A 19,245-nucleotide genomic window follows, 5' to 3' on the forward strand; every position below is an offset into this window, starting at 1 on the left:
CGGAAATACTTTCCTGCTAGTGCTCAACATATTGCTTTGCAGAGAATTTATAATTCTGACCAGGAAGATGGAGAGAAATTGTCTGAGACTTGGGCGAGATTTTGCTCTCTTATTAGAGCTCGGCCTAAACATGATTTGGAAAAGCATGATTTACTTGATATATTTTATAGTGGACTAACCATTGAGTCTAGGGCATACCTGGATAGCTGTGCTGGTTGTGTTTTCAGGAAAAGAACTCCAGACGACGCTGAAGAATTATTGGCTAGAATAGGCCAGAATCACGATGATTGGACTACACCTGAACCAACCCCAACACCGATACTGAAGAAGAGGGGTATGATTAAATTAAATGATGAAGATATGAGGGAAGCTAAGAAGTCTCTTAAGGAGAAGGGTATTAAACCTGAAGATGTGAAGAATTTACCTCCTATAGAAGATTTATGTAAGATAACTCCCCCTTCATCCATGATTGAGGTACACTCTCTTCAACGCTTTACTAGGGAAGATATTCCGTATTCAAAACCTCCTGCACAATGCTTAGATGAGTTTGATAATTATATTGTTAAGCAAAATAATTTTAATATGAGAGTAGAGAATCATTTAATGGAAAATTCTCGAGCTATTAGTGAATTGCATGATATTGTGGAGAGAACCTCCAATGATGTTAAGATACTTGTTAAACATTTTCATATGGTTCAAACTCAAATTGATCAACTCACTAAAGTGCAAAATGACTTGTTGGAAAATAGTTCTAAAGAAAAACATGCTTATGAAGTAACAACTAGAGGTGGTGTTTCTACTCAGGATCCTCTATATCCTGAGGGGCATCCCAAAAGAGTTGAACAAGATTCTCAACGAACTAAAACTAGTGCTCCATCTAAGAAAAAGAAAAAGAAACATAAGAATGTTGTAGAATCCTCTGAACCTGTTAATGATCCTAATAGTATTTCTATTTCTGATGCTGAAACTGAAAGTGGTAATGAACATGATAAAGATCATGATAAGAATGATACTCCTGATAAAGAAGAGATTGAAAAAGAACCTAAAAAGCATGTTAAAAATAAAAAAGTATACTAAAGAAGATTTTATTGCTGAGAAACATGGTAATGAAAGAGAACATTGGGTTCAAAAGCAAATGCCTTTTCCTGCTAAGAAACTAAAATCAAAGGAAGAAGAACATTATAATAAATTTTGTGATTGGATGAAACCTTTATTCCTGCAAATCCCTTTGACTGATGCTATTAAATTGCCTCCTTATTCAAAGTATAGGAAAGATATTGTCACTAACAAAAGAAAAATTCCTAATGAGGAGATTTCCACTATGCTTGCTAATTACTCTTTCAATGGTAAGGTTCCAAAGAAGCTTGGCGACCCAGGTATTCCAACTATTCCTTGTTTCATCAAGAATAATTATGTTAGAACTGCTCTATGTGATTTGGGAGCGGGAATTAGTGTGATGCCTTTTTCTCTTTATAAGAGACTTTATTTAGATAAGTTGATACCGACTGATATATCTTTGCAAATGGCTGATAAATCTACTGCTATTCCTGTTGATGTATGTGAGGATGTTCCTGTTCAAGTTACTCAAAATTGCTTGATATTAACTGATTTTGTTGTGTTGGAAATGCATGAAGATGATAATATGTCCATTATTCTTGGGAGACCCTTTCTTAATACTACAGGGGCTGTTATTGATTGCAATAAAGGAAAAGTCACTTTTAATGTTGATGACAAGGAACATACTGTCTATTTCCCCAAGAAGACTGATAAAATATGTGGAGTTAATACAATTTCCAGTTCAAGAACCATCCAAGTGGGAGTTATTGATTGTCCTATATATGATCCTAGAGAAGGATATCAAACTATTGTGATTGGATCCGTATCAATACAATATAAGGTAACATGATTGATTTGAGGTTTATTTCTTCTTATGACATGTAAAATTATTTGGTGGCAAGACTTGATCAACCTTGTTAACAAGTATGTTTTATATGCATAGAAGAGCTAAACAACATTTCTTTCTTCCTCCACTTGATCTACTTGCTGTAGCACTTTTGTTTTGCAAAGTTCTTTAGTTAATTAGAGATTTCAAAATCTTTTTCTGCCCAGTAATAATAAATTTAACACCCAGAAATGTGCATTTTTCAAAGTTTTCAAAAATTTACAAAAATTATACCATTGATCCTATTTTTCGACGAGGCACCTGGGAACACGTGGGGATGACCAGTGGGGCACCCCAGGGTGGCACCCCATAGGCCGGCGCGGCCAGCAAGGGGGGCGCGCCACCCTGTTGTGTGGGACCCTCCTTGCCCCACTTCTTCATCTCTTCCACTCATTGCACTCTCTCTCCCAAAAAAACTCGTATTCATTTTCTCCCACTCGCGTTTCTGCTCAAGAGCTCAAGATTTCTCGATCTCTTTGCTCAGCCCAGATTTCTGTCTGAGATTTGGCACATTTGCTCTTCGGTATGTGACTCCTCCGATTGTCCAAGTAGAATTTTGTTTGGTTGAGTATATCTTGAATATTTTGCTGCTGTAGGTAACATGTTTAGTGAGCTTGCATGCTTGTTCTAAGTTGTAGAAATTAGTTTTGATGCATGATTAGTACTCTAGCAAGTTCCTATGGTAGTTTCCCTCAATTATATGTCACCAAATGAAATTTTATAATGTTGTTGAAAAATTTCAGAAAAGGAAGATGAACAACCATAACTTTGGAGAAGTGTTTGAAAGAGAGACGACAAGCACAGGGAGGCCCTCAAGGTCATCCACTCGGATTAGGCGGTCTTATAATGAGGATGTCATCGCACCGAGCTTCGAAGCCGAAGAGGACAATGGAGTCCCTAACGCTTCATCTTTTCCATGTTATGACTTTTTGAGCCGTGCAGGGTTGCTGGATGATTTCTTGGTCCTCGTTGGTAAAGTGGGTCTAACCGCCTACATGGAGGATGAGAGGGATCAATACTTTATGCTTACTAAAATCTTTGTTGAGAGCTTTCAGTTCAACAACAAACACTTCCAACCATCGGTTTCATTCAGGATTTATGATGATCCTATTACTATGAAGTTGAAGGATTTTTGTACTGCATTGGATATTGCCCCTGTAGGTACAGCGAAGAGGATTGAGAGCAATCCCAAGGAATTGCTGGAGCTCTATCGAGGAATCACCAATGATGATTGTCGCACCATTCAGCGTGGCAAGATAAGAAACATTCAACTCCCTGCTATTAAGTATTTTGCTTATTACCTTGCTACTAGCATTCTGGGTAGGGAGAACACTAGCAATATTTCTAGTTACCATCTTGCTTTTTTAATTGCTGCACTCACTGGAGTGACACCTTATCATCTTGGTGCTCTTGTTGCGCACCGCTTGTCTAACAAAGGGCCTATTTATGGAGGAATTATTGCATCGCGCATTTTAGCACATCTAGAGCTTCCTCTTGACCCTACTGATGTTAAAATAACTCCTATAAGGCTCGATATTGCTGCTATGAAGAGTCATCAATTTGTTACAGCTGACTCTAGTTTAGATAATATTGTCTATAAAATGTTGTTTGCTGATGGAGAAGAGAGGGAAGTTCCATTGCCGCAGCTAGATTTGTTCAGTATTCACAGGGAACCATGGTCGCGCTCCAAGGAGGAGGTGGATGAGCAACTGAAGATACAAGGTTTCCACCAGCAGCATGACTCCGAGGACGATGAGCCCTCCTACGACTACACTGTCACGTATCCGGGTGCTTCTTCCAGCACATACCCGGATCCATCTTCGTCATACTACGGAGGTGCCACTTCATGGTCACCATGGAATTGATCTCCACTTAGGCAAAAGCCAAAGCTTGGGGGGAGGTATACCGGCATCACTCATTTTTTGCATATTATGGTTGCTGGATACTTGTATATACTTGTTTAGCTTCTTGAAGTGGTTTTCTAATAAGAGGGAGATGATATTTGGGGAAGTGCTGCCTGAAAACAGATTCTGGGCTGTTACTAAAAAAAATCGTGCGCACAGCCAGAACGTTATTTTAAGTTGCAATTTTTTTTGCATGTTCCCCAGGTTGTTATCTAACTTTCATTAGTTGAACACTTTTCGAACTGAGCAACGGAAGATTTTTGTAAAAATCGATTTCTGTACTGCTGTCAGGTTTTGGCAGATTTCTGCCATCCTGCTTTTCTGTGTTTCTTCTAGTTTTCATTCTCTTGTTTTTGTTTTGTTTCTTTCCTAAAACACAAAAAGACCAAAAATATTTCTGTTGTTTCTCTTTACCATTTGTTATTTTGGTTTCTTGCTTTTATCTTGCTTTATTTGCTATCGTTGGTTTGTTATAAGAAAATCCAAAAAGATTTTGCTTTGTTTGCTTGTTTCCTTTTGTTCTTGTTCCCAATTCGAAAACACCAAAAATATTTGCTGTTCTTCTTTGGTTTTGTAAAGTTCATTATGGAGTTCAGCGGTCTTCGGTGGTTGGAGCTGGGTTTTCATTCCATATTATTCAAGCTACACAAGTGAAAGGCAATAATGACGATCAACAACAATCCGACTGTGGTGAGAGGCTGGTATGAACTCTATTTGTTTTCATTTTTGTACATATACTCATCCATGTGAGCATGCTTAGTTGGTTCATGTGAGGTATATGTCATTTAAGAAAGTCTAGTAGTTTATGATCTCTCATGTTTAGCTCCAATTTATTAATATGAGTAGCATGTCATAAATATTTGCTTGTATTGCTTTATTCATAGATAGATATGACATTGTGGTATCCTCCTCTGAATAATTCACTTGAATCGACTTGGCACATGCTCACGCATGCATACGACTGAACAAAAGTCAATTAAGCCTCGATGATTTATTTTGCCTCAGAGTTCTTGTATCACTTTTATGCCTCTGTTAATTTATTTTGCCGCAAGCATGATTATGATAGTTACTGCTCTCTTGATTGTCGCTTTCCAGTCTATTGCTAGCCTTCACTTGTACTGAGCGGGAACGCTGCTCGTGCTTCCAAACCCCTGAAAACCAAGTTATTCCAGAGTGTCCACCATAAATACCTATGCATGGCATTTCAAACCATTCCAAATAAATTCTCATGTGCTACCTTTAAAACCTTCAAAATGCTTCTCAATTTGTGTTAATGTTTTATAGCTCATGAGGAAGTATGTGGTGTTTATCTTTCGATCTTGTCATTTACTCCGGACGGACTTTCACCAATGGACTAGTGGCACGTCCGCTTATCCAATAACTTTGCAAAAAGAGCTGGCAACGGGGTTCCCAGCCCCAATTAACTAACTTTCATAAATTTACAAATAGACACTCCTCCATGGTATGTGATTGTTGGTCGGCACCCGAGGATTCGGTTAGCCATGGCTAGAGAAAGCAAAGGTGGGGAGGAGTGTCATCTAAATAAAACTAAAATAAAAAGGCACTCCTTCATGGTATGAGATTGTTGGCAGGCACCCGAGGATTCAGTTAGCCATGGTTTGTGAAAGCAATGTTGGAAGGAGTGCCACCCAAAAATAAAATTTCATGGGAGCCGCTCTTGGAAGTCCGGTTGATGAGGTAGTTAGAGTACCCATTACCATTCGTTGACAACAACAAACACCTCTCAAAACCATTTTACTTCTGTCTTTAGAAAAATGAAAAGCTCTAGCACATGTTAATCCCTGCTTCCCTCTGCGAAGGGTCAATCTTTTACTCTTACATTGAGTCTCCATCCTTTCTTTGAGTACTTTCTTGAGAGCACAACTGTCATTCTTAGTATAATATGCTTGTCCCAAAATATGATTAATTTGTGGTATAACTTTGATGCTTTTATCTTTGATAATCTCTACTTCTAGTCTTTCCATGAACTTCGAAGGTGCCCGGGCATTTATGTTTTGCTGTACAAATACGGGCAAGGGAGATACCACTTTATCATATCCTTTTATGAACATTGCAATCCTGCTGATAGACATGATTCATGATGCTTATTATTAATTTGTTGGTACCTTTTCCATGATTGATATAGCTATTAGATGATTTTATTTGCATGTATCTTATTATGAATTGCTTAAGTACTTGCCATATCATGAGAATATTTACATCATATGAGCAAATGTGTTCGTGAAAGTTCTTTTATCGCACTCAGTTGTTAACTGAATTGCTTGAGGACAAGCAATAAGCTAAGCTTCGGGGGAGTTGATACGTCCAAAACGTATCTACTTTCCCGAACACTTTTGCTATTGTTTTGCCTCTAATTTGTGTATTTTGGATGCAACTAACACGGACTAACACTGTTTTCAGCAGAACTGCTCTGGTGTCTCGTTTTTGTCCAGAAATCCAACTTTCAGGAAAATCTTCGGAATTTATGCGAAAGGTCCTATTTTCCCAGAATATTGACGGAGCCAGAAGGGCAAGCCAGGTGGGGGCCCGAGGCCCCCACACACTAGGCCGGCGCGGCCCAGGAGGGGGGCGCGCCGCCCTATTGTGTGGCCGCCTCGGCTGGCCCCCGACGCCCTCCTTTGTACTACTTAAGGGTTTCGATCTAAAAACGCACGGGGAGAAGTCGAAGTCACCAGAAACCATCCAGTACGCCGCCACCATCGCGAAACTCCGTCTCGGGACCAGAAACTCCGTTCTGGCACCTCGCTGGGACGGGGAATTGGAGGAGATCATCGCCATCATCATCACCGACGCCTCTCCATCGACCAGCCATGTTTCCCCCATCCATGTGTGAGTAATTTCCCCGCTGTAGGCTGAAGGGGATGGTAGGGATTGGATGAGATTGGTCATGTAATAGTCATAAGATTGTTAGGGCATGGTGCCTAGTATCCGTAGATGTTACTTTTATGATATTGTTGCAACTTGTTATGCTTAATGCTTGTCGCTAGGGCCCGAGTGCCATGATCTCAGATCTGAACATGTTATTGATTCATGAAGATATTCGTTGTTTATGATCTTACCTGCAAGTTGTATACACATGTCGCTGTCCGGAACCCGAGGCCCCAAAGTGACAGAAATTGGGACAACCGGAGGGGAAGGCGGTGATGTGAGGATCACATGTGTTCACGGAGTGTTAATGCTTTGCTCCGGTACTCTATTAAAAGGAGTACCTTAATATCCAGTAGATTCCCTAGAGGCCCGGCTGCCACCGGCTGGTAGGACAAAAGATGTTATGCAAGTTTCTCATTGCGAGCACGTATGACTAAATATGGAACACATGCCTATTGATTGATTAGTACTTGGATACCATTTTATTATTATCTGCAAATGCCCTGCTTTGATTGTTACATGAGTTTCTCTCATCCATGCAACGCCCGTTCATCCATCCCTATGCCTACAGTATTTTAATCCTGCTGTTTACTATAATCACTACTGCTGTCTTTGTTACTCTGCTGCTGTTATTTCACTACTGCTACTACTATAAAACTGTTACTACTGATAAACTCCTGCGAGCAAGTCTGTTTCCAGGTGCAGCTGAATTGACAACTCCGCTGTTAAGGCTTTCAAGTATTCTTTGTCTCCCCTTGTGTCGAATCAATAAATTGGGTTTTACTTCCCACGAAGACTGTTGCGATCCCCTATACTTGTGGGTCATTAATGGGCCAATCCGTAGATTACGCTGTTATCCATGTTGGGTAAAACAGTTCCTCATTGTATCCTCCTATCGTGTATACACCTCCGTAAACAACTCGCGATGCTCCACACCCTGAAGAGACGACCATGAATGGAGCGTAGTTGTTTACATTAAAAACCTAATAAGTAGATAACCTGCAAGAGAGAAGAATCATTATCATTAAAAACCTTATCATTTATACATAGCCAAAGCAACCAAATGACGGCAATCGCTCTCACCTAATAAGTAGCTTAAACCTATTGTCCGCACCCTTAAGCCAATTTCCAAAAATATTTGTAATTCTACGTGGTGGATATAAGGTAGAACCTATCTGGATGATTAATTGACAATGTATATAGCAAAATTGCATTGTAAGAAAAGATATTTAATGGTCTCGTCGTGATTACAGAAGACGCATTTCTTGCTTCCATGCCAATTGCATTTTGCAAGGTTATCATTCGTTAAGATTACACCTCGATGAAGATACCACACGAAAACCTTAGTTTTAGAGGATCTTCATCCACCAAATTTTCTTATTATTATTATCAAGTGGCACCACTGAATCAAGTAAAGCTTTGTACATAGAATCTACAAGGAATTTTCCACTATGATGAAGATTCTACTAAAACTCATCAGATCCCTGTGTGAGATGGACATAATCCAGACGCTAAAGCAAAGCACTCCAAGATGTTAGCATTGGATCTCGTTTGAACATCATATGTGGTGGTAAGATTTCCATCACACGAGCCTCGTTTCAGCTTAGTGACAAATGATATTATACAATGCATGATATTGTTCGTGTAGCGTGGCGTTACCAATCCATTTATCTTCTCAGAACCTTATCTCTGAGCGACATTTAATTAAGAGCGAACCATATGAGAAGATGAATTTCTTCGTTGCCATAAGCCCAGAAGTACAAGTCACCCAATTTTCACAGAACCTGTGAGATAATGCAAGTGAGCCTACATACTTTCTCTTTAGGAGAGGTTTCCACATCCCTTCTTCCCTACGTAGCTTGAAAAGCTAGTTACCTAGGAGGGTGCTGGTCTTGACTTAAACGGAATGAATCCCAAGCCCCCTTGGTCATTAGGGCGGCAAACCACATTCTACTTATTCAGTTAATTTTTTTCCACTATCCTCTTGCCTAAAGAATCCTGATTAAAAATAATCCAACCGTTTCAGGACTCCTTTTAGAAGTTGGAAAAAGGATATCAAATACAATACTATGTTACTTAGTACTGAGTTAATAAGAACCAGTCTTCCTCCCAATGACAACAGTTTATCTATCCAGCTAGTTAATCTTAATTGTAGGCATTCCTCTGCCAATTTCCATTCGAAATTCGGAAGTCATAGATAATGAATCGGAATACCTAAATATCTAATAGAAAAATATCCTTGAGCACACCCAAATGACTCAACATACTGATCGACCTGATGTGTGCCTCGCCGAAACAATACAACTCGCTATTATGAAAATTAATTTTAAAACTCAATAATTGCTTGAAATATAACAAAGTTAACTTCAGGATTATGAGCCTTTTCGATGTCATCTTAGGAATGTTTTCCACTTTCCCAAGGCTAGGCTTCGAGAAAATTCTAGGTCCGCCTGCCAGTTCCTGACACCCAGTGTGTATTTAAGCACACTATCTATGTTTTTTCTTAAAGTTTGTAGTTGACAAGTAGCAAGTGCCTAATATTATTTTGTTGAGGGCCTAACTGGATGGCTGGGGCCTTGATGGCGTGTAACTCACACGTTCGTTGGGAACCCCAAGAGGAAGGTATGATGCGCACAGCAGCAAGTTTTCCCTCAGAAAGAAACCAAGGTTTATCGAACCAGGAGGAGCCAAGAAGCACGTTGAAGGTTGATGGCGGCGGGATGTAGTGCGGCGCAACACCAGAGATTCCGGCGCCAACGTGGAACCTGCACAACACAACCAAAGTACTTTGCCCCAACGAAACAGTGAGGTTGTCAATCTCACCGGCTTGCTGTAACAAAGGATTAACCGTATTGTGTGGAAGATGATTGTTTGCAGAAAACAGTAAAACAGGTATTGCAGTAGATTGTATTTCAGTATAGAGAATTGGACCGGGGTCCACAGTTCACTAGAGGTGTCTCTCCCATAAGATAAACAGCATGTTGGGTGAACAAATTACAGTTGGGCAATTGACAAATAAAGAGGGCATGACCATGCACATACATATTATGATGAGTATAGTGAGATTTAATTGGGCATTACGACAAAGTACATAGACCGCCATCCAACTGCATCTATGCCTAAAAAGTCCACCTTCAGGTTATCATCCGAACCCCTTCCGGTATTAAGTTGCAAACAACAGACAATTGCATTAAGTATGGTGCGTAATGTAATCAACAACTACATCCTTAGACATAGCATCAATGTTTTATCCCTAGTGGCAACAGCACATCCGTAACCTTAGTGGTTCTTGTCACTCCTCCAGATTCACGGAGACATGAACCCACTATCGAGCATAAATACTCCCTCTTGGAGTTACTAGCATCAACTTGGCCAGAGCATCTACTAATAACGGAGAGCATGCAAGATCATAAACAACACATAGACAATAGATTGATAATCAACATAACATAGTATTCTCTATTCATCGGATCCCAACAAACGCAACATATAGAATTACAGATAGATGATCTTGATCATGTTAGGCAGCTCACAAGATCCGACAATGAAGCACAATGGGGAGAAGACAACCATCTAGCTACAGCTATGGACCCATAGTCCAGGGGTAGACTACTCACACATCACTCCGGAGGCGACCATGGCGGCGTAGAGTCCTCCGGAGATGAATCCCCTCTCCGGCAGGGTGCCGGAGGCGATCTCTGGATCCCCGAGATGGGATCGGCGGCGTCTCAATAAGGTTTTCCGTATCGTGGCTCTCGGCATCGGGGGTTTCGCGACGGAGGCTTTAAGTAGGCGGAAGGGCAAGTCAGAGGCGGCACGAGGGCCCCACACCACGGGGCCGCGCGGCCAAGGGGGCGCGCCGCCCTAGGGTGTGGCCCCTCGTGGCCCCTCTTCGTCTCCTCTTCGGACTTACGGAAGCTTCGTGGCAAAATAGGACCCCGGGCGTTGATTTCGTCCAATTCCGAGAATATTTCGTTACTAGGATTTCTGAAACCAAAAATAGCGTAAAACAAAGAATCGGCACTTCGGCATCTTGTTAATAGGTTAGTTCCAGAAAATGCACGAATATGACATAAAGTGTGCATAAAACATGTAGATAACATCAATAATGTGGCATGGAACATAAGAAATTATCGATACGTCGGAGACGTATCAGCATCCCCAAGCTTAGTTCTGCTCGTCCCGAGCAGGTAAAACGATAACACAGATAATTTCTGGAGTGACATGCCATCATAACCTTGATCATACTATTTGTAAAGCATATGTAGTGAATGCAGCGATCAAAACAATGTATATGACATGAGTAAACAAGTGAATCATAAAGCAAAGACTTTTCATGAATAACACTTCAAGACAAGCATCAATAAGTCTTGCATAAGAGTTAACTCATAAAGCAATAATTCATAGCAAAAGCATTGAAGCAACACAAAAGAAGATTAAGTTTCAGCGGTTGCTTTCAACTTGTAACATGTATATCTCATGGATATTGTCAATATAGAGTAATATAATAAGCGCAATATGCAAATATGTAGGAATCAATGCACAGTTCACACAAGTGTTTGCTTCTTGAGGTGGAGAGAGATAGGTGAACTGACTCAACATAAAAGTAAAAAGAATGGTCCTTCAAAGAGGAAAGCATCGATTGCTATATTTGTGCTAGAGCTTTTATTTTGAAAACATGAAACAATTTTGTCAACGGTAGTAATAAAGCATATGAGTTATGTAAATTATATCTTACAAGTTGCAAGCCTCATGCATAGTATACTAATAGTGCCCGCACCTTGTCCTAATTAGCTTGGACTACCGGATCATCACAATGCACATGTTTTAACCAAGTGTCACAAAGGGGTACCTCTATGCCGCCTGTACAAAGGTCTAAGGAGAAAACTCGCATTGGATTTCTCGCTATTGATTATTCTCAACTTAGACATCCATACCGGGACAACATAGACAACAGATAATGGACTCCTCTTTTATGCATGAGCATGTAACAACAATTAATAATTTTCTCATATGAGATTGAGGATATATGTCCAAAACTGAAACTTCCACCATGGATCATGGCTTTAGTTAGCGGCCCAATGTTCTTCTCTAACAATATGCATGCTTAACCATAAGGTGGTAGATCTCTCTTACTTCAGACAAGACGAACATGCATAGCAACTCACATGATATTCAACAAAGAATAGTTGATGGCGTCCCCAGAAACATGGTTATCGCACAACAAGCAACTTAATAAGAGATAAAGTGCATAAGTACATATTCAATACTACAATAGTTTTTAAGCTATTTGTCCCATGAGCTATATATTGCAAAGGTGAATGATGGAATTTTAAAGGTAGCACTCAAGCAATTTACTTTGGAATGGCGGAGAAATACCATGTAGTAGGAAGGTATGGTGGACACAAATGGCATAGTGGTTGGCTCAAGTATTTTGGATGCATGAGAAGTATTCCCTCTCGATACAAGGTTTAGGCTAGCAAGGTTTATTTGAAACAAACACAAGGATGAACGGCGCAGCAAAACTCACATAAAAGACATATTGTAAACATTATAAGAATCTACACCGTCTTCCTTGTTGTTCAAAACTCAATACTAGAAATTATCTAGACCTTAGAGAGACCAAATATGCAAACCAAATTTTAGCATGCTCTATGTATTTGTTCATTAATAGGTGCAAAGTATATGATGCAAGAGCTTAAACATGAGCACAACAATTGCCAAGTATCACATTACCCAAGACATTTATAGCAATTACTACATGTATCATTTTCCAATTCCAACCATATAACAATTTAACGAAGAAGAAACTTCGCCATGAATACTATGAGTAGAAACTAAGGACATACTTGTCCATATGCTACAGCGGAGCGTGTCTCTCTCCCACAAAGTGAATGCTAGGATCCATTTTATTCAAACAAAACAAAAAACAAAAACAAACCGACGCTCCAAGCAAAGCACATAAGATGTGATGGAATAAAAATATAGTTTCAGGGGAGGAACCTGATAATGTTGTCGATGAAGAAGGGGATGCCTTGGGCATCCCCAAGCTTAGACGCTTGAGTCTTCTTGATATATGCTGGGGTGAACCACCGGGGCATCCCCAAGCTTAGAGCTTTCACTCTCCTTGATCATGTTGCATCATACTCCTCTCTTGATCCTTGAAAACTTCCTCCACACCAAACTTAGAACAACTCATTAGAGGGTTAGTGCACAATAAAAATTAACATATTCAGAGGTGACACAATCATTCTTAACACTTCTGGATATTGCATAAAGCTACTGGACATTAATGGATCAAAGAAATTCATCCAACATAGCAAAAGAGGCAATGCGAAATAAAAGGCAGAATCTGTCACAACAGAATAGTTCGTATTGACAAATTTTAAAATGGCACCAGACTTGCTCAAATGAAAATACCCAAATTGAATGAAAGTTGCGTACATATATGAGGATCACTCACGTAAATTGACTTAAATTTCTGAGTTACCTACAGAGAATTTAGCCCAGATTAGTGACAGCAAAGAAATCTGAAACTGCGCAGTAATCCAAATCTAGTATGAACTTTTCTATCAACGACTTTACTTGGCACAACAAAACACTAAACTAAGATAAGGAGAGGTTGCTACAGTAGTAAACAACTTCCAAGACACAAAATAAAAACAAAGTACTGTAGGTAAAAACATGGGTTGTCTCCCATAAGCGCTTTTCTTTAACGCCTTTCAGCTAGGCGCAGAAAGTGTGTCTCAAGTATTATCAAAGGGTGGTGCATTCTCAGCGGGGTGTGGAGTTTTCTCAACCAGGCATAGTATATTAGATACATAAGTTTTAGCATCTCCCTTTTCATTAGTCTTAGGCGTGCTACTCTCATCAAACAAATTTTCAGGAACAAGCCAAGCATAGTTATTTTCTAGTGCATCATTCATAGCTAAGAGTTTACATGGTATTGGTGCTTTGATCTCCCCTCCATCATTAATATTATTAGTGTACTTTATTCTATCCATATCCATCTTTTCAAGGAGACTAACAAAATTGGTGTAAGAACCAAGCATATTAAATTTAGCAAAGACCTTTCTAGCCTCTCTTGCTATACCACCAAATTCTCTAAGAAGGGTTTCTAAAACAAAATCTTTCTTTTCCCCTTCTTCCATATCACCAAGTGTGAGAAACATGTGTTGGATTATAGGATTAAGATTAACAAATTTAATTTCCAACATGTGAACTAAAGAAGCAGCAGCAATTTTATAAGTAGGCGCAAGGTCTACCAAGTGTCTATCTTCAAAGTCTTCAATGGTACTAACATGATTGAAAAATTCTTCTATATTATTTCTCCCAACTATAGACCCACGTCCTACCGGTATGTCTTTTGTGGTAAAATTAAAAGGAAACATGATGAATCAAGTAAAGAAAATGCAAGTAACTAATTTTTTTGTGTTTTTGATATAGCAAACAAGATAGCAAATAAAGTAAAACTAGCAACTAATTTTTTTGTATTTTGATTTAGTGCAGCAAACAAAGTAGTAAATAAAACTAAGCAAGACAAAAACAAAGTAAAGAGATTGAGAAGTGGAGACTCCCCTTGCAGCGTGTCTTGATCTCCCCGGCAACGGCACCAGAAAATATGCTTGATGGCGTGTAACTCACACGTTCGTTGGGAACCCCAAGAGGAAGGTATGATGCGCACAGCAGCAAGTTTTCCCTCAGAAAGAAACCAAGGTTTATCGAACCAGGAGGAGCCAAGAAGCACGTTGAAGGTTGATGGCGGCGGGATGTAGTGCGGCGCAACACCAGAGATTCCGGCGCCAACGTGGAACCTGCACAACACAACCAAAGTACTTTGCCCCAACGAAACAGTGAGGTTGTCAATCTCACCGGCTTGCTGTAACAAAGGATTAACCGTATTGTGTGGAAGATGATTGTTTGCAGAAAACAGTAAAACAGGTATTGCAGTAGATTGTATTTCAGTATAGAGAATTGGACCGGGGTCCACAGTTCACTAGAGGTGTCTCTCCCATAAGATAAACAGCATGTTGGGTGAACAAATTACAGTTGGGCAATTGACAAATAAAGAGGGCATGACCATGCACATACATATTATGATGAGTATAGTGAGATTTAATTGGGCATTACGACAAAGTACATAGACCGCCATCCAACTGCATCTATGCCTAAAAAGTCCACCTTCAGGTTATCATCCGAACCCCTTCCGGTATTAAGTTGCAAACAACAGACAATTGCATTAAGTATGGTGCGTAATGTAATCAACAACTACATCCTTAGACATAGCATCAATGTTTTATCCCTAGTGGCAACAGCACATCCGTAACCTTAGTGGTTCTTGTCACTCCTCCAGATTCACGGAGACATGAACCCACTATCGAGCATAAATACTCCCTCTTGGAGTTACTAGCATCAACTTGGCCAGAGCATCTACTAATAACGGAGAGCATGCAAGATCATAAACAACACATAGACAATAGATTGATAATCAACATAACATAGTATTCTCTATTCATCGGATCCCAACAAACGCAACATATAGAATTACAGATAGATGATCTTGATCATGTTAGGTAGCTCACAAGATCCGACAATGAAGCACAATGGGGAGAAGACAACCATCTAGCTACAGCTATGGACCCATAGTCCAGGGGTAGACTACTCACACATCACTCCGGAGGCGACCATGGCGGCGTAGAGTCCTCCGGGAGATGAATCCCCTCTCCGGCAGGGTGCCGGAGGCGATCTCCTGGATCCCCCGAGATGGGATCGGCGGCGGGGTCTCAATAAGGTTTTCCGTATCGTGGCTCTCGGTACTGGGGGTTTCGCGACGGAGGCTTTAAGTAGGCGGAAGGGCAAGTCAGGAGGCGGCACGAGGGCCCCACACCACAGGGCCGCGCGGCCAAGGGGGGGGCCGCGCCGCCCTAGGGTGTGGCCCCCTCGTGGCCCCTCTTCGTCTCCTCTTCGGACTTCTGGAAGCTTCGTGGCAAAATAGGACCCTGGGCGTTGATTTCGTCCAATTCCGAGAATATTTCGTTACTAGGATTTCTGAAACCAAAAACAGCAGAACAAAGAATCGGCACTTCGGCATCTTGTTAATAGGTTAGTTCCAGAAAATGCATGAATATGACATAAAGTGTGCATAAAACATGTAGATAACATCAATAATGTGGCATGGAACATAAGAAATTATCGATACGTCGGAGACGTATCAGGCCTGATGCTCTCCGTCGGTAGCCATGGAGGATTCATGGACCGGTGGCGGCCTCCGCCCCTAGTGACGGTTTGGTGGTGGTACACATGATCCGCGCTGCCGTCCTCTTCCCTGGTGATCCGACAAGAGGGACTAGCGGCGTGGGGGCTGCTAGTCTTGTTTTCTTTTTTGTGGCGGTCCTCGGGTTTCTCGCAAGCGAAGATGAAGATCTACCGGATCTCAATTTGCCTTGATCTGACTGGAGAGATGAGTTCCGGAAAGCTCCGTTGGCGAATAGAACCGTGCATCTTTTGCCTGAAGTTTGCTGGATCGGGTGGTATTCGGTCGCGCGCACCCATGTTTTTATTCCGACCGTTTGGTTCCAGAGGGAGCGGCGCGAAGCTCTATTCTGTGTGGACATCAAGTGACTTTTTGGTCCATGGTGAAGTCAGAAGAAGGAATATCACGAAGGCTAGATTGGTGGACTGGCTAAAGGAGGTTCGAGTCTCCGTGATGTTGAGGAATTTTCTTGGTGTTCCGGGCTCCGCAGCAGTGGTATGCATATGGGGGCGACAACACAGGTGAAGTTCAGAGTTTTACCTCTAAGGGTGAAAACTCAAGGTCTAGCTTTAACTGGTTGTGCCTGGCAATGACCTTGTTGAAGGCATTGTTTTGAGAGTGGGGACTATCTTCAGGGTGAAAACCTAAGACCTTTGGTCGGGCGACGACGGCGCTGGTGCACTGTTCCCTTCTTGGAGGTGTCGCTTTTGGAGAGTTTGTATTTCAGGTGTTGTCACGGTGGTGGTTGTATTGTTGTTGCTAGATCTGGAATGCTGTAGCGGGACTTTTATTTCTTAGTTTTCTTTACTCTTTTTTGACTGTGTTTATCCGTTCTGCCACTAAGGTGGAACGTTATTACAGAGATTAAGTGTAATTAGTATCTTTTGATATTAATATAGGAGTATTTCCTTTATCTAAAAAAATAGATGCTGCCCTTCACGATGAACTTCTTTCGAGACAACGTTACATATAGATGCTAGAGCAACCCAGCGCGTCATGGCAGTGCGGCGGGCGTCATATGAGTGTTTTTAAACTCGACGCGTCATCCCTTACCTCTGCACGACGCAACAGAGATTGCCCCAAATCATGATCGACCAGGGAGGTATTAACCCATGGACAGGCGCGAGCACGACCATATAGCTAATCAAATTATAAACTTTTTGCTCTTGTAATCTACGTCTAATCCTCCTCGGAGCTGCCGATTGATGGATCCTAGGATGACGAAGACACGGTTCCTACGAAAAGGAGAATCCACGTACGTTATACATCGTGCTGGAAAAAGGAGAGGAAACTTCTATCCGATACACTGCCTCGATATATAATCAGTTTACATGAACACGGTCGCCACTTGGTCAGCGATGACCTGTATTATAGTATCACGGCTTAGTGAGACGGTTGGATGTTAGGAATTGTATTGCGCAACTCCACGGGCCACGCTTCACGTGATCATAGTGTGTACGTACCTGACGCGATGGCACGACGTCGATGATTTTAGTGTTGGCCGGTCCAATTAGAGGGAGTACACATGGCGCAGAGGAACATGTGTGAGCTTAATCAGGCTAGATAAGAAGAGGGTCAGCATGTAACATTTTTTAGAATGTGAAAGAAAGAGTAGTCTGAACGGAACCGGGACGTGAGAGCAGCCAGGAGAGGCCATCAGAATGCGGCGGCCACAAGGTCATCTAGGGTTTCTTTCTCTTCATCGGCGATGCTGCTAGTATTAGGGTTTTGAAGGTGTAACGAACGACGACCCCTCGTCGATAGGAAATTTGCGTTCTTTATTTAGCCTGTTTTCACAATTTTTTCAGAAGACGATGGCTAAAACTTAAAATCAGAATAAGGTCCTTCCCATTCGATCCTCGTTTCGGTGGTCCGTCTAGCACTAGTGAAGGACGCGTAGAATCGTGTGCCCAACAATCACTTAGGATTTGATTGTTCTCTTATTCGTTGGTATGGTTTCACGTCACTCTCTTCCAATCTTCATTGGCGCGGTTGTCGCTCTGGCGACGGTTGTCGCATATCTACTAAAATAAGCAGCTCACTTCGTGTTAGTGTGTAGTTATCGTTAGGTGGTCCGAATATTATCTGTAATTTCTGTTATTTTTAGGTTATTTACACAACCGTTAATATATATTAATAGATCCGTGGATTTTTTATAAAAAAACATTTTTAACAACGTGAAGATGCCATGGAATTTCAGATCGAACAAAGAAGATGATTAACAAGGTCAACGATACCAAACAGGCGACCCGGATTTGGTGCACGTAGGTAGGGTTGCTCACGTGGTGTCACATGCGGAGAACAAGACTTTGCATCACAAAAGAGTGAAAAAAATGTACTAATACAGAAACCGCCCCTTCTTTGCATAGTCTAATGATCTGGGATTACTTGCGTAGCTCGACTTGTTCCATCTTCCATCCATGGAAAGCCGCGTCTTTCTCGGCCCCGACTGATTATTCCCTTTCTTTTGGCCTGACATGGAACCGGATCCTCGCTAATCTGGCCGACAAACAGGGGATTAAGCTAATGCGAAATAGACCCGATTATTATATATATCGTTCATAAGAGCTGGAGAAGCAACCTGCCTGAGGACGAGGACAACCAGAGCAATCTGCTTCTGCAAAATGCAGTGCAGTGCACTCCTCCTTTCGATGCAAATAAACAGGGGAAGTTTAGTTCAGCTCAATCATCCGGTTTGGCCTGGAAATTTGAGAGGAATGAAGAAGAGTGCTGATGAGCATTATAAAAGTGCCTGATCACGGCCAGATGATTGATTAGCCCAACGCATCGTGGGTTTGGATTGAGGTGGAGCCGGTATCTGCAGTGGACTGGTTCTGGCTGACAGGACCGCACAAGGCAGGCAGCAGCAACCTGGGCAAAAGCGATGTGCATGCACCTGCACCACGGTACTGCTTACTGACAGGAACGGTGCAGCGCAATGCACAACGAATGATACTCTGCTCCAATCTCATCCCGAGAACGAGCGATCATGGCAGTTTGGACCTTGCGACGGTGCAGCGGAATCTGCAAGGACCCTGAGCTGTTGAGCACTCCCGGTTCAGCATCTGTCTGTCAGAGCTGCAAGAGAGATTGGAGCTGAAGTGAAGCTGGAGCACTGACCCATCGTTCACAGGTTTGGCACATGCTGTCCTCGGCTCCTCGCGCTGATCAGTCTGGAGGTTCTGGGTTTGGCGTTTGTTGGGTCACGGTTCCAAACCTGGCTGTGTTTCTGCATCCATTTTTTTTCCTCGTGCAGA

The sequence above is a fragment of the Lolium perenne genome, chromosome 5, assembly GCF_019359855.2.
Source record: "Lolium perenne isolate Kyuss_39 chromosome 5, Kyuss_2.0, whole genome shotgun sequence".
Lineage (NCBI taxonomy): Eukaryota > Viridiplantae > Streptophyta > Magnoliopsida > Poales > Poaceae > Lolium > Lolium perenne.